Raw genomic sequence first — 25,716 nt, forward strand, 5'->3', positions numbered from 1 at the left:
AGTGATAATATTTAATTTCACCACCCTTTCAGCTAAGGGAATTGGTTTGACTGCAAACCAAGATGATATGAAAATTATTTGTATTCTATTATTTAATTCCCTAATCAGCGCCATGCAAGTTTTCAATAAATGAGTAATAGTTCTAGACTGATAATTGAACAAAAATAACCTCGCCTCATATTTAATACAGATCTACAGATATAAATTTAATTATTTGTGTTGTTTCAATCACTCCAAGATGCCCCTTTCAAAGAAAAGGAGACAAATATGAAAAGACATTTTCTAAATGAAACAATTATTTTAGCTTTCACCAGTCCTTACAATAATGAAAATCACTGTCACGTCTAAGGTTTTTTTTAAGTTGGATCAAAATTCTTATTTACATTAACGGAAATATTAACTTAGCTCCATCGTTTTGTGATTAAACTTAATTCTACAATCGATCTTCATACTCATTCATACTATCATTTGCCTTTAAAATATTATTTTTATACTTTTTAAGACCAGCTTTTACTTTTACTATGATTACTAGGAATACAGAAAGTTAAAACAGAAAGCTGATTTATTTACCACAGTGGAAATTTGACAGAGACATTATAGTAACGTAAGAAATTAACAATTAACTATTTGGAATCCCAGCTCCACCTTCAAATTCTCTTAATGATCGCCATTATATTTACTAGTTTCAGAGCCAAATTTATGATAGTATACATCCCTTTAAAATGCAATTTCTATATCAAATGATACAAGAAATCCAATAGGTGTGTTGCTTATAGGCTAATAAGACTTAGGCTAATATATAAAACTCATACTTTTATTGTTCCACTTTTTATACAAAAGCCTTTTTCTTCAAACCGTGATATCTATGACATAATTATGTTATACATTACAAGTTTTACATAGTTTTTAGTTTCACTAAGTAAGTCTCAGAAAAAAATAAAATATTTTCTAAACATATTGATAAGAGATGCTTTCTAAAATATATATTGTAAGAAGTACATAGTTTTTATTGAATTACATGTTATTATAACTAGAAAAAGAGATTAAATAATCTTGCCGTAATCTCTCTACGTAATGCAGAAAGTTATACAGAGCTCCTTTGTATAAGATGGCAGTTTGTAAGATTTATTTCACATTTCTTGGCTCTATTGTTCAAGTAATTGTCCTTCCGAGATTAGCTTATTTACATGAACCGCTAGTATTTGGAAGATGTATTAGCTTTACAAATAGGGAATTAAATACCCTCTATTGTTGTTATATCTATTTCAAATAAGAACTATTTGTTTATATGTTTATTATGGCTTACTGTGTGATATATTTTTTTTTAAGTTGTGCTTTTTGCAAATAATTTGATATGAGTTTTCTATAATATTGTTTGACAATTAGTTCTACTAGTATAAATATGTATCACAAAACATGCAGTCTATATACTAGTTTTGAGATTTTAATGTCTCTATATGTGAAATATTATATAAGTTTTTAAATGGTTCCTTTTATTTAATAATATTATTGGGTAATTCAAAGCCTTCATAAACAAATCAAGTTAAATTATGGAATATGTCAACATGCTGAATATGTTCAAAGCAAAATATTTGTTGTTGTTGTTGGAAAAATGTTTAGTTATCAAAACAAAATTTAAGATAAAATAAATACATCCTAAAAGTATATGTAATATTTTACATATTTAAATCAAGCTCAAACCAATTTTATTCAAAAACATGTAAGCGTCTGAAAGAACTTTGACATACTCTGACTAAATGTAGGAAAAAATACGATATTGATCATAAAATCAAATATCTTAAAGTATTCCTAAAATAGTACTATCCAATTAAGCCTAACCAGCCTCTATTAATTTCACTATTCGAATTTGTATCTTGTTTAATTTTCCCACATTAAAATTACTTCTTAATTAACTCACATTGTCATGTATTTATTGCACTGATATACTGTACACTGTATAATTACTCATAGTTTAAGTCAAGGTTTTATTCTTTTGCCCTAGGACGCTAGGCAAGTGCCTGGGATTGTTTTTCACATTTTCCAGTCTAGATCTAGGGGTTGTGGCATTATCATTTAGATAAAATCTATTGGTAATTTGGCGGGATTTGAACCTGGGACCCCAGGGACTGCAGTCCCTTGCTCTAACCATAAGACCAGCTCGCTCCCCAGTCAATGTTACATACAATAATAAAATTTCTTATCGTGCCGGTCAAATATTAATTTGCATTCTGATGTTTTATTTTAAATATTAAAAATACGTGGCGATAGCAGAGTCAGATATATTACTCACTGTAGAGACAACCTGTGATGAGTAACCTAACCCAAACCACTGATGGTCAGAAATAAGTCCCACTTCACAGTGCCCGATTGCACTATTGCACTATAAATATGGCCGATCCCATATTTAATCTACAATTCTGATAAAACTCTCATGTGAATGAAACATCCTTTAGCGCCTTTGGTTGCAAAGCAAAATCACCAATTGAAAAGGTTGAGACAAATGTCATGAAATAGTTAACTGTAACTTATGCTAGTGCGACACAGTCACTGTATCATCTTGCTTGTGCATCAGAAAGTTTAAAAAGGTCGAAAGCACTTTACAATGTTAAAACAATACAATTAGTTTAAATTTGTTTAGTGGTGCTCAGAAGACAGCTGTCTTGTTTACGGAGTCTTCATCTATGGTAATATGATGAAGTGTTTATACCGATTGGTATAAACACGGGAATTTTTTCTACAAAAAGGGGACTTTTTAAAATGCTCCCATCCACCTCTGGTTAACAGGTTCAGTCCGAGCCGTCACACACCTCTGTATGTAACGTGTCTAACCACGTGGGAGTGAGTGTGTTAAATCTATTTAAATGGAAAATTGGAAAGTAAACAGAGATTGTAATTGATTTCCTAGGAAACAAAAAATAAATCAGTCTGTAAATTATCCCCATTGTAACAGGACCTTAAAAAATTCGACAATCTTCAAATTTTTGCAAATTTCGTAACTTGTGTTTATCATGGATAAAGCAGGAAAAGCTGGGTTGAAGAAAACCACGACAAACTTGGTATCCAAGCCCACAAGGATGCCTTATATAAACTTTGTGCAAGCATTTCGCAACTCGCACCTGGGGGAGTTCAGCCCTAAGGAGATGATAAGGGAGGCGGCTGCGGCGTGGAGGTCTCTCAGCGACAGTGATAAGAAGCCGTTTGTGGATCTGGCTGCCAAACAGCCGCGTCAGAAGAAAGTCAAGCGGCTTAGAAGACGCAGGACCGACAGTGTATACTCCTACTACTAGTGCTTTGGTGATTTTGTATAAATTCTATGTGAATGTGTGTGTGACTTGTTGAAGCTAAATTAAAAATATTTCCATTTTAATGTAATCATTTGTGAGTTTACTTTTTATTTGGATCAACTTTTGTGCAAGCTGACAGGTATTTCTTATGGTATTTTATGATTGTGATCATGTTTACTAGTTCGGGAAACTGTAAAAGAACAGGTAAAATCCATGATAAATCCGGGGCTGACAAGGGTTCAAAAAGGTTGTAAAGGAGCAAGCGGACAATTCCCTATTCTCCCGGGAAATTAGCATTACAGAACGTGTGGATATTTATAGGGATGCACCGTGGATGCGATACTCCCTGGTGTGGATTAACGTCCACACGAGTGAGTACTACGACTATCCGCAGTACTATCCTGAAAAAGAGACCAATTCGTATAAACCAAAGCCAAAAATGTGGTTCGGATTCCACTACACTGCAGGTCTCATAGTGCTATATTGCACTATGGGAACGGCCAGTTCCATGAGACAAACGTGCTTATGCCTTTCTGGAACTTGCATCGATACAATACAAAACATACACAATCTTAGTCTATTTACTACACATTTTATACTGTTGTAGTATAATAAAGTTATAGCGGTTACTTATAATTTTATTAGTTATACTCCATAGTTCAATAACCATAGTTTTTATGGTTGCGGTATCTAAACCAATATACAATACATCCCTTGGGGCATTTACGACTGTAGTTAATTGACTTAAGGGATTACATATCCTTCGGCATAACCCCGCAGTTTATATTTAACAGGAACTTGGCAATGTATCAGTCTAAACTTGGCAAGCCTATGCAAAGCATTTAGGAAGAGTTGAGTTTATCGCTGTTTATTTGTAATACAACCCTAATTTATCTAATCAACAATAACTGGTTTTAAACAAAACTTATAGGTAATATATTAATTGGTTAATTATTACGTTCTTCATACTTGAGGCGGTCACTTTGGTTGTTTTCACTTTTTTATCACCAAATTGCACTTTGGTAACGATTTCCATTGATTTAAGCTAGTTGTGTAATGTGTGCTTCTACGTTAGTAGTTCTTAAGACGAACAATACAGAATTTTAAGTTTGGTTATATTATTAGCTATCGCAGTTCTAAGAAATGTAATCAACTGTTAGCATCTATTGAGTAACATCAACTCCGTTAACATATGTAGATTAGGCCTAAAGCAAATATTGGTCAAGATATAAATGGGTAATGTTATCCTTGGTTTGTTGGCTACTCATCACTAAAGTAAATTAATCACAATTTACTAATAAAGTGAGGAGGTATATTTCGAGTTTTTAACAACAATGATAATACCATCACAAAAAAAATCATACCGGAATGAATAAATGGATAACATATTTCCTTGGTTACAGTACTAAACACAATTCATGTTCTTATAAAAGTTAAATATTAGTAACATGGTGTTGAAAAAATTTATAAAATGAACTTTACAAGTAGCCGTTTAGTAGATATTTTACTTTTAAAAATATGTAGAAATTATGTAATGCATAACCCCATTTTACATTTGACAAGAAAATATACTGCCATCATTAATCTGTGTAACATTGTATAATGCAGCTTTTAATCATTTGGTTCTCCTCCGCCAGCGGGTGTTATCATTATGTAAAGGGAGTTCATATTGATTGTTAATTTTCATTCTTCTCTATCCGTCGTTTTATTTTGTTTTTTACAGTCGTATCAGACGTACAATATAGCATGGATATGAAACTAAATCTTAGACTATCTAATAAAATTATAACATAATTCCTAGTTTAAGGTTTTATTATTTATTTATACTGTATAGGTACCAGAGAAGTTAGAGTTTATGAAAACTAAGCTTGTAAGTAAAATACTATTTTTTTTTATTTGATTGACTATTGATTATAAGTATAATTGTGAGTTAGTAGGTCATACAGCTAGTAGCTGAAACTAAGAACATTTCTTAATAATTTAGGATACATACAACTTTGCTTATTTATGTTTAGTTTATTTATGTTTATTTTTATTTATGTTATATTTAGTTAGTAATCAACTGTGTTGTTTTTTTATTAGTAGGAGTGTAATTTCATTACTTTTTGTAACCTTTATTGATATTTTACTAATAAAAAAACATGCTTATTGAAATTACAATAAAACATCTTTAAGTACATTTGAATGATGAATATTTCAAGCAAAACATCAACATTGTGAGTTAGGCAGTGTGGGGTATTATTAAACAAAAGGCAAACACAATGGATATTTTTTTTATTCTGGTCACGTTCACTAGCTTAAAATCGAAAAACACGACAATGTAGCCATCTCAACAGAGAATATCTGAGATTAGCTTTTATGAACGCAGTTTTCAATGTTATTGAATCTCTCAGCATTTTAGAACGAATAAATAAAAACGATTATAAAATAAATTAATCAATCAATATGCATTTTTAATGAGTTATGACTATATTATTGAAAAAGTAAACATTGTCACATAGACCTGCTAAATCTGACATAAACTGTTACACCCATCCCTACTCTGATAATACTGGTGGGTTTTATTATATTTTATGTAAGGAATTTCTTTTGCACACTTTTTTCTTCAATCTTCCATTTTACTTCGTTAATTTTACCATACAATACACGCTTATTGTTTATTTCACTGACGCTATTGCAAAAGCTATTTATAATTTATAGAAACGATTAAAACGAAAAATATTCACTAAAATCAAAAAAACTCGTTTCTACAATACACATAATATTAGGAATAATATGAGTGTTTATCTACAAAATAATATTATTGTGAAATAAACAAGAAATATAACCTACGTTACTTTTTTATTGACAATTATTTATTATGATACTCAAAGAAAATCTATTAAAAATTACTTGTATGATTAATTACATTTACAACATATTCAAACATTTATATTGCCATTTAAGTGTAAGTCATTGTCAGTTTTTGTGAAATAATCACATTACCGTCAAATGCAGTAATAAGTTCCTATAATAATACAATTGTCTTGTCTGTACAAACTTAACAGTAATAGTTGCGGGATTATTATAGATTTGAATGACTCATATTATTTATAAACTTTTATAAATACACACTAGATTTTGTTATTTTGACGACTTTCCAAAGTTCCAAAACAAATGTGTTATTAAGAACTGATATGTTTAGCTAGTAGCTCTGATCGTTTACTGATGACGACATCGCCATGTTCAACTCTCGCCGTCAACGATAACGAATGTGTTGACAACGTACCGCTGTTGATGTCAACATTTGTCAAACACGACAAGCATCTCGCTGCTTTAAGTGAATTATAATTATTTATAACTATGAACGTAATGCTACATTTGGTATAAACCTGATATTCTATCAGATTTAAAAGCGACCCCTATAACTAACTATGCAGAAAATTTACTGTAGACATATTTTAGAACTATATAGTTAAAACTGTTTTAACTAGTAAAAAATTAAAACAAAAACTGTAATATTGTAGTACGTTTATCAAAATGTGTATGAGTGATTGCATACTTTAAATCTGTCGTTTTATCAAATAGGCTACACATCATTGGTTACTAGCATTTGAATTAGGAATATTGCCTTAGTCAAATTATTTAGATTGTCGATAAAGTTGTTTTTACTCAGTTGAAATGTTTTAAACAGTCGTCCTATTGCTGAGCCACATAATGCTATCTTGTTGTCCCTCGTAACTAACTCGTCCTCATAATGGCAAGTTATGAAGTAGAATGCTTAAAAAACTCTTTTCAATCATACATTGAAAGGAAGTGAAGTCTATTTACCTCGCATTCTTCACTTTTCCAACAACACTTTTGGGAAGTAGTTGCAACAGCTGACTGGATGCTCTGCAGGACTGGAAGTAACAGTTGGATAGGAACTTAGGGAGTTTAGTTAGTTTAACTAGGATTTAGTCTAACTTATTCTGTTTAACAACCTCTTCACTTTTTCCATTCCCAGTCTGATTTGTTGGGCAGTTAAAATTAACATGTTATTAATGTATACACCATTTACATTTATTTTGTATGAATAAAAACAATTATAAAATTATAAAAATCAAATCATTAAGTCAACCATATTAGATAACCCCTGACCCAAAGAAAGATGTAGCAAAGAATACAGGTCAGGCAAAATCTACACTATTGTCGGCTACTTGTGATCACCCATGGGTAAACTGTTCAAACTGTCTCCAAACTTTGTATTTTACCCATTTTGTAGAAGTGTTCGTTTTTTTAACTATGACATATTTTCTGCAAGTTAGCCTCAAGTAGAGTATATTCACATATTAGGAGTCTCTATCTATATTTAGTCAAAAGTTAACCTACGCTTTTTTACGTTGATATTAGGCATACTGAGTATTTTCCTATCCCGAAGAATGTATGTTAATTTGTAAATATAATTTTTTTTACCCATTAGTTTAGTAAGCTATTAAAAGTACTTATTAGAAACAATTGCATTAGAGGAAAATAAGTATGATTGTTTGATTGCTTTATTTTTGTAGTATTATCTATCAGGGTTTTATCTTTCTGCAAATGTTTTTTTCAACTTCTTTTAATCCAAACTTAAATACACATACCAGAACCCATCAATTTGCAATAACACAATTAAACTAGTCCAGTGGATTTTAATCATTGATCTAAAATATTGTGTGGTTTAGGCCTACCATATAGTTACTGGCAAACTCACACAGCCCTTTAGAATCCTTTAAAAGTTCATGTTTAGGTTTAGGTTTGTATATTTTTACTACTTCAGTAAATGGTACAAAATAAGACACTAAAATTCATAAATATAAAAAAATATTTAATTAAATAAAAAAATATGTCAATAAAAATACAAAATTGTATGCAACCTTAGCCTCTTTTTCTGACTAATCTTCAAGATATGAGCAAAAAACTCTTTTAATCTATATTTATATCGCTTTGTACTTTTCTAAGTGTATTACGAAAAGGCTTTTAATATTTATCAAATTCCTAATAAGAAGTGCAGTATTGTCGTTATACTAATGAATCTATTACTTATCAGTTTTGTAATTTATAATTCTTTAAAGCTTTGTTATTACGAATAAAATATTGAATTAGCCTATATTGAAAAAGTTATTTAATAAAAACTGGAGCAAGGATAGCATTGATATAGAAGATCACCACGACTATAAGCTGAGGAACGTGGTCCCAATGTAGAGCAGATATGTTACGATACGAGGGATACATTCTGTGATCTCTGTGGTCATTTCTATCTCGCTCCTTTATTACAGTTCTAATGTAGCTCCGTTCATAACATTTACTCGAGTAGTTTATTAGCGAATTTCCCATATAGGGAATAAGCTATTACCGTAGTACTCATGGTAAGACCTGGACCCGGGACCGATTTTTTTTTCGTTTTGAGGTCCCTAGAGGCCAAAAACACCATCCGTTCAAATTCATATATATATGTGTCCGTTAGCGCGATAACTCGAGCAAAAATGGTCCGATTTTGATGAAATTTGGTACAAACGTGTAAACCTACATTCATTCGAACGAGTTCGCGAACCAGCATGATCGGACCATGGGAACGGGGGTTTATGGGGGCTTTTATGGGGTAAAAATGGGGTTTTCCCATTTTTGACCCAAAAAACATAAAATTTTGCTATTTCTTTCCAAACAATTTTGTAGAGCTTAAAAAAACAAATAATTTAGTATATTGAAGCGTTATAATGCGCCTAATGGTTACGGAGAAAATTCAGAAAAATTTTAAATTTAAAATTCTCATGTTATTCTTATGGAGAATAAGTAAACTGTTGTAGTTTGCTTGTTTATTAACATATTTTGCCCGAATTCGGAAAATGTTTTTATTTCTTACTAACTATTAACATTTTACATAAAAAAACACTTTTACCCTCCCTGTTGCAGCAAACCTAAGTATGTGTTAAACTGATTCTATTTAAATAGGGGATAAATGTGATATTTTTAAGGAGACATTTTATTGTAAATCCAATCAGGCAAATGGAAATTCGCTTAGTCTGCAGGTTTGCTGCGGCGGGGGTATTATATTTTATGTTATAATTATATTTTAGTATATTCATAAAATGTTTACTTTCAAAATATTAAAATATATAAGGAAAACCTATAACGCGTAAGTTATGAATTTTCTGACATTGGTTATCTATAGTTTACTACAACTTTGCAACAAACAATATAGGAAATTATAATAGGGCGATTCAAATGTATAACAAGGGTTTAGGGCAGTTGACTTTAGCTCGTACTTTGTGAGTTTACAATTGTAAATATTTTCAACCAGGCAAAAATAAAACATGAAGTACAAGTCAAGTAAAACACTCTGTTGAAACAAGTGTAGTTTGTATTGCTTATACGAGTATCAATTATTATGTTGTCGTTTAAAATATATTGATTTAGGCCTAACAACAAATATGAAGACGAATGAAACGATGAAATTTTTTAGGAGCCATACATTGCATGCAATTTTATTTTCAAAGTACGCTTTACATATGCCTAAATACATACAAAAAAAGGAAATAAAACATTTAAAAATTATTTTTGGTGACAGAGGAAACATTAATAATAATTCATATTGATACCTCCTAAATAAACAATCTCACAAATAAATGTACAAGGATATTATACAGTATTGACTTTATATATCAGATAAACTTACTCTTAAAAATATCAACTCATATTATGTGCATGTATCACGGTGTGTGCTGTGTTGTATCTGTTATATTCTTTGTCCATTGAGGAGTGATGCGAAGCCATGCATCATTCAGCCATCATCCACTTCAGTTGGCAAACGACGTTTAGAATGTGGAATTGATGGCAAACGTATTGGCTGTATTGAGAAATTGCGATCTATTGTTGAATGTTGTTCACCAATAAGAGTGTTTGAGTAAAGTTACGCTACAATAATGTATCGCGATTAATAGTAATAACGGTTACAATTACTAAGACGTTGTAAAGAATAAATATTTGGAAGCGAAAATGTTTAGATCGTCAACCTGGTTTGTAAACGAATATTTTAATAACTGATTAATCTTTGGATTAATTACGGGAACAAATTAGTATGCATAGCAAACTTATTTATTTATTTAATTATTTTATTGTAATGCTGCAAAACAGGGTAAACCCGGTTACATTGTAGCATTAATATTCTAACAACAAAATCTTGATATGCATGATAAATAATAAATATTGTAAAAGTTCCTCTTGCTGAAGAAATTAAAACTCTTTGTGTGATCACTTACAATAATAAAATAAATGACAAAAACGATTAAATAGCAATAAATAGCGTACAAATAAATATCTTTAAAAATAACATTGTCAATTATTTAAATATCAATAACTACAATAACGAATTAAATAAAAACAAGAAAACAACTAAGTCTGAACAGAGTAGTTTCTGATATATAACACTTCACAAACCATATTTTAAACAACCATTACTTCTCTACTATTTCAAAGGCGTCCTCGTAATCGATATCTAGCAACAATATTTATACAATAGTTTATCTTTTATTTTTTTAGATTGGTCTACTTTCGTAATGAAAATTATTGATCTTAAAAAATATTAAAGAAATCCAAAATATGTCTCTTTTATTCAAAGCAACGCCAAAGCAAGCCAAACAAAGATATAAAAAGGCCAATCTCGAAAGGAAATGTATCGTATAGCACTTAGGCTTTACAACTACCTACCTTAGACAATATTATTTGATCTTACGAGTTGGCTAATCGTATGAAACTCATTTTAAAAATGCTGTGTTGTTGATCTGAGCTAGATTTCCTTTATAAAGATTTTTTTTAAATAAATGGTTGTAAAATATAACACTGATCTAACAAATCTCGACAAAAAACCTAAAAGGTTATCAAAAGTAGTCCAGAGCTCTTAGTACTGAAAATACAGCTTAAAGGAATTGATAATATCATATAACCTGTAACATCTTAAATATATCAAACCAATGATGTAACACTTTTAGGACCACAAATCCCAAAATATAAATCACTTAGACCTACAAGTTAGCAGTACTTTACATATAATTTTTTCCCCCACGTTCACATCCTAGGATGCTAGTTCTAGTCCAGAACCACTTTACACGTTATTTCAGGCTAGTCCTAGTGGATTGCGGAACTATCACATGGATAACATTCATTGGTGATTGGTGGAATTTGAACCCGTGAACCCGGGCACCGAAGCCCCGCTCTCTACCACTAGACCAGCTCACTTGCAATGAGGAATATTATGATAGTTTAAAAAATATTAAACTATCATATGACTCTTCAATTTTTTCGCTCTTTATAAAATTAAATTTTATTTTATTTCAGCGCTAAAACATCACTACAAACATTCTACAAACAACATCAATCTGTTTAAGTAGTCTGTATGTCAAGTGTCTAAATTAACTGTTAAATTAGTATTTTTGTTCAGAGGGTCGTTTACAGAAGTTCGCAGAGAAAGGTTAGTTAAAGACGTGAGTAGCATGAAAGAGAATATCAATGTGAATAGATTAAAGGGTGTTTATTCAGCAATACAAAGTTTTTTCTAGCTATGCTAGTTTTAAATAACATGTTAGTTTTTTTATTATCGGACATAATTAAAATATATGCTGTGTTTATTTGCAAATAATCATGAATCCATACAAAGTTTTGTATAAGAAGTCCAATACGTTACAGAGACATAATTGGATTGAACAAAATAGTTTTGCCTGAATAAAAGTAAATATGGCACAGTGATGTTTCTTAAGTCGTTTATGTAACCTGATGATAAATGTTTGTTTTTTTTCATTTACATCATACACCAATATACACGCGTGTGATATATGGCCATTAACTTATGTAACCCTGATATCAACATTGAAAAACACTTTTTCATTCATAATATACAATTGTATGAACATTCTTAATCATTAAAACTATTACAACTTCAGCTTGGATTCATTGTGTCAAATAAGTTTGATTTACAATATAAAACATGATTCGTTAAGATGTGACATAATTAAGAGGTTTCACAGGGTATAATTGAAAATATGACTACAAAGTTAAAACCACAACAGATTTTTACTAATTAGTTGTGGTTTTTTTCCGTAAAGTGAATTTTACCACCACTAATTATCTGCCGTGTTTAAATCTAGCTCATTAATTCATTACAATTAGTTATTCCATTGTAATAGTCACAAATATTCCTAAAACTGGGAAATTAAGTTCTACTTAATAATTTTGTAAATTATATACCGTCATATATATGTTAAATTTCAAATGAGTGATTCTTCGAATAACTTTTATTGAAATGTGAACAGTACATCAACATGTAGTTATGTAGACATAGTTAGTTAAGCTGACGAGTATAATGTTTGGTTGGATGTAATGTATTAAGTGGATATAGTTAGTTTTTTTAGCATCATATTCATAATAAAACGATATCTTAGAAATTTAAACAGAAAAATATATTAGATAAAATACATTAAATGTGTAAAAGGTTATCAGTAGTAGTCATAAATCAGTTCGGAAGATTGTAACACATAAATTAAAATTCTGGTTAAAAAAATTATTAGTAACACATTGCTTGAATAAATTTCAAGATTGGTTTCCCAAACTGTTTTTTATGTTGACCCAAATACCAGTATATAGACATCTTAAAATATCCACTAAGACAGTAAAATATATTCATCAGGTAGTGTTTGATATTTATTGATTTGAAATCGAGCACAAATAATTAATTACTAGGACCTCAGCAAGGTTGCAAGAGTGAGTTTTAAGAGCTCTCAGAGCGGCAGAGCTTCTCGACCTTAAAAGAACACCCACAATGTCCTTATGAACTCGATTTTCTTAATTTTCCTCCTTGTACTACAAATAGAAATTGCATTATTCATGTATTTATTTGTGAGGAAAACTTAATTGTAGTCTACATTTTCATACTTAGTAGCCAGTTTTGTTTCCATCATTAAAAGTTTGATTTAAAATATTTTTTTTAATTAAACACAATAGTCTTAACCTTATAATTTGTTATACGCAAAATCACCCTTAACCAAAAACACAACAAAATAATTTGACGATTCCCGCAAAATCATACTAGCAATTTCAATCTTAAAATACTGTCTGAATCAAATGCTTCCACATAGTTGTGAAAAAATGTTAAGCACTGTGTGATTTAATAGAACTTGTATAATATGCACTTTATGATTAGACCTACAGTATAACTGGAAATATACCAATCAGTAATATATGGACAAGTTGAAATTGGAAACCTCTGAAACCCCTTCCCCCTCTTACAAAATATACTATAGTTATTTACCATAAAACAATGAATAATTTAATTAAACAGAAGGTTCCTTTTACGCATGCGGTAGTTACTATTATATATAAGAAATTAATGATGTTAAAGTTGTGAATTTCACTATAGTCACTTTTCTAGCAAAGTTGAGACAAATAAATTTATTTGAAAAAAACATATTTAAGCTTTCTTATGACCCTGCAACCTATGTAATAATGTTTGGAGTTTTTACAATACTGTTTAATTTAACATTGGTAAGAAAGGCATCATATCTCTCCCAGTTTAACCAACATTTCTAGATGCTTTTTCTGTGTAAAATAAGTTTAATTTTTAAATTATCGTCATGTTTAACAAATTTGGAATCGTAACTGTATAGAGTGTCGGAGTTTTAGTATGTATTTTATTAGTTTTTATGATGATCATATCCGATGAATTATTATTGCTTCAAAACCTAATAAGAGTCATTCTCAAACACACAGCAACCATTAATTTATTTTTTGTTGTGAAAGTTAAAGCAACAACGCTAACATAAGTAATTCAAGCAGACCATGTGTGATTCGTCGAATACGAGAGTACAGTGGATATTGTTTCACATTGTGGTCACGTACGAAATCGTACAATCGAAAAACACGACATTGTAGCCATCTCTACAATGGATTTCTGAGGTTCGCTTTTATTAGTACAGATTTTTAAATATTTTTTTCTACTATTTACTTTTCGTTTTTTCATTAAAGTTTAGGTTTGTTGACTTTATTATCCCTAAAGCAATCTTAACTGTGAAACATAGTTATTTTATAGAATAAACTATTACGAGTTCGTTATTTTTTGTAATACTATTTCATAATATAAATGAAACCTTAACCCCCATGAGTTTTAATGGAATTAGCTAGTTCCTACCCTTAACAAATGCATAATATTTTAAACTAGTAGCTCTGATCGGTTACTGATGACGACATCGCCATGGTCAACTCTCGCCGTCAACGATAACGAATGTGTTGACAACGTCCCGCTGTTGATGTCAGCATTTGTCAAACACGACAAGCGTCTCGCTGTGAGCTTGATGAATGATAACTTTTATAAATTACTCTGTGGAATTAGAATATTAAATCAAGGATTTATTTCCAAAAATATTCAATATATGTAAGATTGTATATCAAAATATTATGGAAATATTTTAAAACATTTGTATTATAATATTAAAGTTTATCATTTTATTATTTGCTCTTCTTGATTAGTTATTTGGTTGGATTTGAACCCGAGACCTCGTAGACCAAAGTCTCGCGCTCTACTACTAGACTTGCTCGTTCCCCATTATCATGTTGGTAAATTGGAATAAATACCCCGAAAATAACAATCGTTTTAATTTTTGGTCAAAGTCTTGTGAAAAATTAAATTAATAATTAGTTGTTATTCATCTTGCAGAATAAATGACCGTGTACTTTACAATAATTACTGTCTAGTCAGTAATATATTAAGTTTTTTATTTCCTTTTGGAGGTTTTAGCTACTACTAAATTAATATCTGTGTTTTAACTTAAAATGAAGAACAATCTGTTAATGTTTGTGGTCATTATTGTTATTACAATAATTAATTTATTCAAAGCAACGCATTTCAATAAATTCATTTTAAAAATAAGAATTAAAATGCCGTTGCGAAACCAGTATAGCATATAGCTAGTATAGCATAGCAATACAACTTGTTCGTACTTAAATATTTTATAATAACTTTAGTTTCAAATCAAAGTTTAGTAACCCCGTTGTTCTTTTTTTTCAAAACATAAAATCAACCTAATTTTAATATAGTGCTCCTGTATCAACAAAAACAACCTCTGTACAACTTTTTGTAATGCATTGAATTGTATACGGGCAACTTGAAATAAACAGAATATATTAATTTTTAATTCTTTCATGAAGTTCTAATCGTTTTGGTCTGCTAGTCTTTGCATTTATTATGAGAATTGATTGCAATGTATTAATTTAATGTATTAAGTGATAATAATACTTGTAACTTATAAATTTAATAACATGATTATTCCTTTAAAAAAAATAACTATACAATTTAACAATTCAAGAATAAAATACAATTTGCAAAAAATTCTATTTACAAAGAAATTATAAGCAGTATTACAATATAGCTTAATAAAACTGTATCAAGGATGGGCAAGCAGTGATAGGCTATATAAAAGGTAGCCACGACAGTTGCCGTTGGTGTATGTAAGCTGAGGCACGTGATCACAATGTAGAGCAGATATGTTACGGCACAAGGGATACATTCTGTGATCACTGTGGTCATTGTTATGTCGATCCTTTATATAATTCTAAATCTTTACTTTTATTAAAAATTATATCGTAAAATCATTACTGAAAATAACAAATTTATACTTACGTGAATTTTGTTTGGATATAAATGCATTACAGCTAGTTGAATAGTAACCTTCTTAATAATGTTCTGTACTTGTATTATAACAAATTAACTTGGATACATATAATGTTTATGACTTTGCAGTTATCGGAAAATAGTATGATTGTTTACCGAAACCTGACAACATATGAGTTTTTATCACAATACTTGTTTTGTACAACGCCTATAAATATTTGTAATGAATCTTTGAACTTAAATCGACTTTTACGTGAATATAAAAGATTTAGACTAACTACAAATGGACCTACAAATACATTTTGTTTAGCAATTATTTTCTGTGAAGAATTATACATTTATACTATTAAATACTTTCATTAAATACCATTGCCATTAAATACTTCAGTTGGCAAATTATGTTTGGAATCTGGTAATGCATAAGCTGTGTGTATGTCGTTGTGCGTGTTTTTTTTTCTTTCTTTGGATGATTGTGCTAAGAGGGGAATTTGAATCGAATTATAGCCCCATAAAGTATATGGGTTATTAATAAAATGTATAATAAATCGCAATAAATTAGTTAAATAACGATAGTTAATATTTATAATATGTATCTAAAAAAGGCTTTAGTCAATTACTTTAAAAAGTTCTTTAGAGGTGTCACTTTCGAAATAAGAGATAACCCAAGATGCAAAAAAGTAACAAATCGTATGAGCCAATGGCTTATACAATATACAGCACTTTTTTTGCAATTACTCAACCTTGTAGTAAGATTTAGTTTAATATGTCAGGTTTTCAAAATACACATTATATTGGTATTGTAAACATGACTTTCTACTCATTTCGCATAACGTTATAAAAATTGTTCTATTAAGGTCTTAGAAAACATAATTTAATTTTTGCGAAGGTTTTAACATTAACTAAAACACTTGTATATATATTTTTATGTAACTATTTCCAACCACTAACAAACATTCAATATATTTGTAAAAACTATAGCAATTTTTACATAAATAATAACCAAATGAAGAAATTGGTCAGCCATTAAAACCTCTTATATTAACATGCTATATTAAAGTAATTTGAATATATTTATGCCAAAAAAGACAAGATAGTTAACCAAATTGGTCTAATTACTTTTAATCAGTGCCTGGTAAAGTGTATATTCAAAGGGTTGATGAGCTGCAGTGTTTCATATTTTAATTTACAAAAAAATTAAATAAATGTAAACTTTAGGTTTAAGTAGTCATGTAAATCAATTGTTTTATTGCTAGAAAATATCAATATTGAGCGTTTACCATGCACGTGCATTCTTTCATTTTAATTTTAATTATTACTTTATCTTGATTAAATTATATATGTTTTCGAAAAACTAATTTAACCGATAACCAGGATAAAACTTTATTTTATTTTACTTCTGATTAAACGTATTACGAAATACGGAAAGTTCTACACTAATCTGTAATTTATATAGTGAGTTAGCAAAACCATTAAAACAGTCTGAGGAATTGAAATTTTACAATAAACCTTAAATATTCCATATTAGTTATTAGAAATAATTGCACCTTAATATAAATATTAAACATCTTTTTATAGGAGTTATTGTTCTTAATATACTTCAGACGGTGCCAAAAATTAATAACAAACAAATGGGTAAATAAGGATTGTGTCATTTACCATATTTTATGTTCATTGTTGTATACAAATTAAATAGTTTGTTTTACGTAGTAACTTTTTTTACCAACATCCATTTTAATAACGGAAACGTAAGCAAACGGGGTAGAGTAAGTGTGTTAAGTGTTCTTAGGTCTTCACAGCTTCTTGACCTTAAACTCAAACCCACACTATGGAAACTCGATATCTTATAATCCTCACTTTGAATAGTACCTATTAAAACGTTTTAGCTGTGCATTTAAATCATTATAAGAATTGTCCACCGTAATATGCATAGATTTTATTTTGTCCTTTGGGTTATATTTTTTTTGTTTTGACATCTGCGATAATGGGAAACTGGAAAAAAACTGGTGTATATAAGCTAAAATGTGGTGAATGTGAACAATACTATATCGGCCAAACAGGTTTGTCATTTACAACCCGGTTGAAAGAACACAAACCAAACCCTCGACTTATCCAACAAAAATCTACATTCGCCCAACACATAATCGAAAACGACCATAGAGCGGGGAAATTGGACGAAAATGTTACCATTCTCAGCTATTGCAAAAAAGGCTTTTTATTAGATACATTAGAAGAGTTTCACATCTACAAGTCATTAAAACAAGATGCCGACAACTTAATGAACGATCAAATCCACCACAGCTCCAATTTAATTTTTAACAAAATAATCGAGACCCAAGCGACACTGACGCATCCTATTAGCCAAGGATCAAGACAATACAAAGGACAAAGGAATTAAACCATAAACCTGTGGAATTATGAGTTTACATAGTGAGTGAAATGGACTTTATACATGAAACTGTAATTTTATGGGTACATCGTATTGAAATTCAGCGTGCGTGACCAGAGTAAAACTAGCCTTTCAATTAATATACCCTATATATCCGTGGCTTAACCTTTGGTCGGTAAAAATATCACCGTTTAAGAAAATATTTATCTTATAATACACATCAGACATTACATTAAATAAATAGTACATCTACCAAGGATTACTATTGTTAAGAACATTGTCCGTCTTTTACATTTTAACGAACTATTTAGGCTCCACACTTTGTATAGTGTAACTATAAATCAAGCAAACATTTTTGTAAAAAGTGAGTTTAAAATTATTAAAGAAAAATTATTGAGAAGTATATTTGTATATAATTTCTTAATATAACGTATGGTTATTAAAGTTGTATTATTATCTAAACCAAATACATATTGATAAACATACCTATGTTCAATTTAAATAACAATCTTCTTTGCCAAACGTTGTGATAAGCGTAATATTCCTGTTACAGATTTAGCAAATTTCCCATAGGCAATAGGTTATTTTACTTCCGATTACACGTATTACGGAATACGGAAAGTTCTACTCTCTACATAATGTATATACAATCTAGGGGATCAAAATGTTTACAATTAAACATTAAATATTCCATAGTAGTTATTTCAGTCTCTTCTTGTAATCACATTTAAAGCAAAAGTTGAAAAGCTGCATTGTGTCCAAATAAATCAAGGAAAGCTGTAATTGGTCATAACTCATAATAAGCTGACCACACCCAGTGCTCGGTAAATCCTCACTTTGGAAGTTACAACATATTAGTTTCTAGTAGAGTATAAGTTGAAACAATAATATATTTGGTTCACGAAGTTTCAATTTATCCCTCGATAATTAGTATTTAATATTTAGATCAATCACTTTACCCTTCTGGATTGCTTATATATTAAGTGATATTATAAGGCCTTACCTTAGCAATCCTGTTTTTAAATATTAATTGATATTAGCTATGATAAGGCTAATATCAATTAATATTTAGATATAAGGAATATTGTTTCAAAATAATTTATTATCTTTTAATACAATTAAGGTAACAGTTTCCAATGAATTGATGATCAATTCTATACAAAAAGAACACCTTCATACAAACCCTTAGATTTTTCTAAACAAAATTATGCTCTATGGTTTAAAAATGTGATTTAATAAGTACTTTTACATGTGTCATGTAAAATCATTCTATTGATACTTGAAACAAAAAGGAATGATAAATGTAATTTAATTGTTTAATATATTTGTTTATTTAACACCCAAGAAATTATACGTGTATATATAAACGGTAGTAAAACGATAATTTTCAGTATTGTTTATTATTACTGTTTACTATATGTTGACATAAGTATGTAGTCTAAGTATAAATACCTAATCATGTATAAGATGTATAGTTTTAAGCACAATGTAATTTGACCAAATGTTTTCACATATTTATCACTTTAAACATGAAAAAGCTTAAGGCATTATTAAGAATCGGAATTATAATTAAAACTGGATACAAGGATAACAAAATTTATAACAAATATCAAAGTTACATAAAAAAATTCACGGAATATAATTGACTCTAAGGCAGTAAGTAACAGTGGCTAGTTATTGCGTGATAGGGGCTTTAGTAATGGCTTCTGATTGAGGTCTGCCTGTCTAATAGCCCATGTACACTGTACAGCTTCTCCTACATTAAACTTACTTCCACTCTCTTGGTGCAGGTAAATTTAACCTTGCACTCTACAGCAGAAAAAAAATAAAATTATAGTGGCACAGCGTAGTAGCAATTGCATTCAATATTTATCAATAATTGTACACAAAGAGGTAGGTCTATTACAGAAAAATATTATATTTTTAAGTCAAGGGAAATATTACATAGCTTTCATTCAGTAACTTCTTTCTTACCTCTACTCATAATCAGGTAAATATAACCATTCTAATAAGAAAAAAATACCATTAATAATTATTGTGTTTCTACATATGCGTATCAGGTTGTTGTTTACTCTTGTTACAAAGAAAGTCTTGTAGAATGTTCATTTATGCATTGTGTTTACAACCTTTAATCTACAGGGTGTCCCGGAACTCTCTACCAATATTTTAGGGCATTGCTCCTGGGTAAGAACCATACCTAAATATCATATTTACATTGTCCGGAAGTCCTTAGTTACTCACACAGCCGCCATTTTGTTTTTTTCAGTTGTTGATTTTTTTCTAGAGAATGGTTAAACAAACGAAGTGGAAACTTTGTACAAACATTTATGACAACTAGACAAAGCTACAAAAAAATTATGACGAATTTTCAAATTCATAAAACAAAATGGCGGCCATTTAAAATATTTATAAAAATCATCGGTTTTTGAGTTATTTAAGAAACAAAATTTTAAATGGCCGCCATTTTGTTTTATGAATTTGAAAATTCGTCATAATTTTTTTGTAGCTTTGTCTAGTTGTCATAAATGTTTGTCCAAAGTTTCCACTTCGTTTGTTTAACCATTCTCTAGAAAAAAATCAACAACTGAAAAAAACAAAATGGCGGCTGTGTTAGTAACTAAGGACTTCAGGACAATTTAATTATGATATTTAGGTATGTTTCTTACCCAGGAGCAATGCCCTAAAATATTGGTAGAGAGTTCCGGGACACCCTGTATAATATGTATAGTCCTTTAACACATTGGACATAATATTATGGAAGGAGGAACTTTTAATAAATCAAGTATAATCGGTCTCATAAGATAAATCTAAAAGTTAGCCGGGATATGTAACATCAGAGGGCAAATGGTGTTTTCATTACTTCTGCTTTACAAGTAATGGGTCAGTGTAAATGGCCGCCCTGCCGTACTCATAAACTACCGCCCAGCTGGACTAGACATGTTCATTTTGTACCTTAATTACTGTACCTTTTTTACACAGGTAATATAAAAAAAGTATATAACTGTGTCTTATATATTTTTAATTTTTTACCTATAATAATGTGCTTGTTACACTTTATTGTATGATACTTAGGTTTAAATGTTACCTTTTCAGTTTGTTTTCACATTTTACATGCATATAATTTACTACAGGTATTAATCACCGTCTAAAAACTAATGTTGTTTTAGGCGAAACCATTTTTATAAGGTCCTGTAAAACCACTTGTTTCTTATCTTTACGTACACCAATGCTGTGATTTTTACTTCATCTTTGATTCCGGTTTACTTTCATGTGCTAGGGTTTCAATGAATTATAAAATTTGCAGTTTATAAAAACCCGTTAACAAGCTATTCTATAAATACATGGCATACATCTTATTGATCGTCTTAAGTCTAAATTATAAATTAGATATATAATTGAGACATAGAGTTAAACCACTAAAACTCTAGCGAAAGTAAAGTCTAAGTTGGTTGACTTTTTGACGGTGCACTATTAAAGTAAATAGATAATAATATCACGGTGTAATAATAAATGACTACAAAAAATGTATTTAGCAAACAACATTCAGTCCTTTTGAAGGTACTTTAAATTCACTATCCATTTATACATGCTTATATTTTAACAGTGATCATAACAGAACATAAAAGCCTTAGTATTCTTAAATTTTTAACTCGATGAATTACAGTTAAGAGAATATACTGTGGTAAGAAAATAATAATAATTGAGTTAATGAGATACCTGTTCATGAACTAACATAAAAGTAGCAAGTTAATGAACAAAGTTTAAGAAGTAATAACAAAAACTAGATTCAAAATGGTACGTGTTGTGTTATATTTTGTATTTTTCAATTCTCTAAGTTTGAAAGAATTTTATGAATTTTAAAATTGTGTCCTTAAAAATTGCAAACAACTACTATATTATTATAGAACATATAGTCATATTTTGTCTATTGAATAATTTTTTTATATTTTTATTGTTATTAGCAGTCAATAAAACAAAAACGATCAAAATAAGTGTCTACAAGAGTCTACAATATGTTCTACTCTTACATTTGTCACAACGGAGGGTGAACACGTATTGTAAATTGGTATTGTAAACATGACAGTATACTCATTTCGTATAACGTTATAAAAAATTGTTTTATTAAGGTCTTAGAAAACATAATTTAATTTTCGCGAAGGTTTTAAAATTAACTAAAACACTTGTATATATATATTTTTATGTAACTATTGCCAACCACTAACAAATATTCAATATATTTGAAAGAAATATAGAATTTTATACATAAATAACAAACAAATTAAGAGATTGGTAAGCTATTAAAACCTGTTATACTAACATGATATATTAAACAAGTAATTTGAATCTAGTTGTGCCAAAAGTGACAAGATGGTTCACCTAAATGGTTTAATTTATTTTAATCAGTGCCTGGAAAAGTGTGTATTAAAAGTGTTGATGAGCTGCAGTGTTTCATATTTTATTTTACAAAGATTTTAAATAACATGTAAACTTTATGGTTTAAGTGGTCTCTACGCAATTCTTTTTTTATATTGCCAGAAAAATATAAATATTTTGTTCACGATCCACGGATTTCTTTTACATTTAAATTTCAATTATAACTTCGTCTTGATTAAATTATATATATGAACGAAGAACTAATTTAACTGATAACCAGGATAGGACTTTTATATTACTTTACTTCTGATCAAACGTATTACCAAATACGGAAAGTTATAAAGTAAACTGTAATTTATAGAGTGAGTTAGCAACACAATTTATTAAACAATCTAGGGGATAAAACTTTTACAATAAACCTTAAATATATATTAATTATTAAAAATTAATTGCACCTTAATATAAATATAAAACATCTATTTAGAAGAGTTATTGTCCTTAATATGTTTCAGACGGTGCCAAAATTAATAACAAACAAATGGGTAAAATGATTGTGTCATCTACCATATTTTATGTTCATTGCTGTACACAAATTAAATAGATTACTTAACGTAGTAGGTTTTTTACCAATATCCATTTTAATAACGAAACGTAAGAAAAGGGTGTAAGAGTAAGTGTGTTAAGTGCTCTTCAGAGATTCATGACCTTAAATTTAATTCCACACCATGGAAGCTCGATATCGTATTATCCTAACTTTGAATAGAATAGAATTTTTGTTGTTGTGCATTTAAATAATCATAGGAATTTCCTATCGTAATTCGCATGTATTTATATTGTATTTTGGATAATATTTTTTAGTTGGATACCTTAATGTATATCCATATTCAAATAAGTAATAATTTCACAACATATAAAAAATATAAATTAAGCAATCATCGATATCAAATGCGCCATTGAAATCGTTATAAAGGAGTGACATAACAATGACCAGAATGATCACGGAATGTATCCCTTGTGCTGTAACATATCTGCTCTACATTGAGATCACGTGCCTCAGCTTACATCCACTAACGGCAACTGTCGTGGCTACCTTCCACAAGAATGCTATAAAATCTCTACATCCCTTATCAACTATATTTCAATATTGTATGACTTTTCGTAATCATTTAAATAAAACTTACCTGTATGTAATACGATAAGTACGAATAATATGTAATTTTCAAAAATATTTTCATAAATTTTACTTTTTCATTGTTAAAGTTTTGAACGGGTTGATAACATTTATTTTATATTACATTGTCACTAGAACTATAATAGCTATGTGCAAAAAACAAACCATAGTATGATGACAGTTACAGGTAACCAACCAATTTGCTTAGTACAAAAGGTAAAAAAGAACTTAGGTTATAAGTGTTGATAACAGTAGGCCTACCGTACTATATAAAAAAATATATATTTATTATAACAGAGAAATGATGATATCGTCAATACACGCTGGGGTTAAACCATAAACCTGTGGAATTATGAGTTTACGTAGCGAGTGAAATGGACTTTCAACATGGAACTGTAATTTTACGGGTACATCGTATTGAAATTCATCGTGCGTGACTAGAGTCAAACCTGCCTCTCAATTAAATATTTCCTATACATCCGTGGCTTAACCTTTGGTCAGTAAAAATATCACCGTTTAAGAAAACATTTATCTTGTAATACACACCAGGCATTATACTAAATAAATCGTGCTAAAACCAAGGAGAACTATTGTTAAGAACATTGTCCGTCTTTTAAATTTTAACGAACTATTTAGGCTCCACACTGTTTATAGTGTAACTCTAAATCCAGCAAACATTTTGTAAAAAGTGAGTTTAAAATTATTAAAGCAAAATGATTGAGAAGTATATTTGTATATAATTTCTTAATATTACGTATGGTTATTAAAGTTGTATTATTATCTAAACCGAATACATATTGATAAACATATCTTGGTTCAATTTAAATAACAATCTTCTTTGCCAAACGTTGTGATAAGCGTAACATTCCTTTTACAGATTTAGCGAATTTCCCATTTGGAATAAGCTATTATACTTATAATTCAGTCTCTTCTTGTAATCAAAATGTTACAGCATTAAAAGTTGAAAAGCTGCATTGTGTCCAAATAAATCAAGGAAAGCTGTAATTGGTCGTAACTCATAATAAGCTGACCACACCCAGTGCTTGGGAAATCCTCTTGTTGGAAGTTACAACATATTAGTTTCTAGTAGAGTGTAAGTTGAAACAATAATATATTTGGTTCGCGAAGTTTCAATTTATCCCTCGATAATGTAGTATTTAATATTTAGATGTAAGAATTATTGTTACAAAATATTTTATTATCGTTTAATAAAATTAAGGAAACAGTGTCCAATTAATTGATGATAAATTCTATACAAAAGGAACACCTTGATATAAACCCTCAGATGTTGAATAATTAAATAACTTACGTCATCAATCCATAAATTGCTGTGGAGTACGCGTTTCAACCATCAGGTCATCCTCAGCTCCACTGTCACTAGGTTGAATTTGCTTCTATGTTGCATTATAGCAACAGCGTCGATATATTAAATAAATAGTCCAAACATATTTTACATTTACCACACATACACGACACGTACGAAACATTTAGATAACAAATACTGTGCAACACCGTGCGCACGGCTGGACGGGCTCAGGTTTGCGGCTACATTCAAGTGAGTGTATGTGACAGTGGAGCTGAGGATGACCTGATGGTTGAAACGCGTACTCCACAGCAATTTATGGATTGATGACGTTAGTTATTTAATTATTTGATAACTTAATCCGTTGTGCTACAATCTCAACATTACCTCAGATGTTGCTACACAACATTATGCTCTACGATGAAAAATTGTGATTTAGTAAGTGTGTCCACATGTATAACGTGAAAAATATTTTTCTATTTGCACTTGAAACAAAAAGTAATTTTAAATGACAATTGTGTAATAGATTTGTTTATTTAAACCCTA

The sequence above is a fragment of the Macrosteles quadrilineatus genome, unplaced genomic scaffold, assembly GCF_028750875.1.
Source record: "Macrosteles quadrilineatus isolate MER2022 unplaced genomic scaffold, UCM_ALF_1.0 Scaffold_9__3_contigs__length_116548681, whole genome shotgun sequence".
NCBI classification, from domain to species: Eukaryota; Metazoa; Arthropoda; class Insecta; order Hemiptera; family Cicadellidae; genus Macrosteles; species Macrosteles quadrilineatus.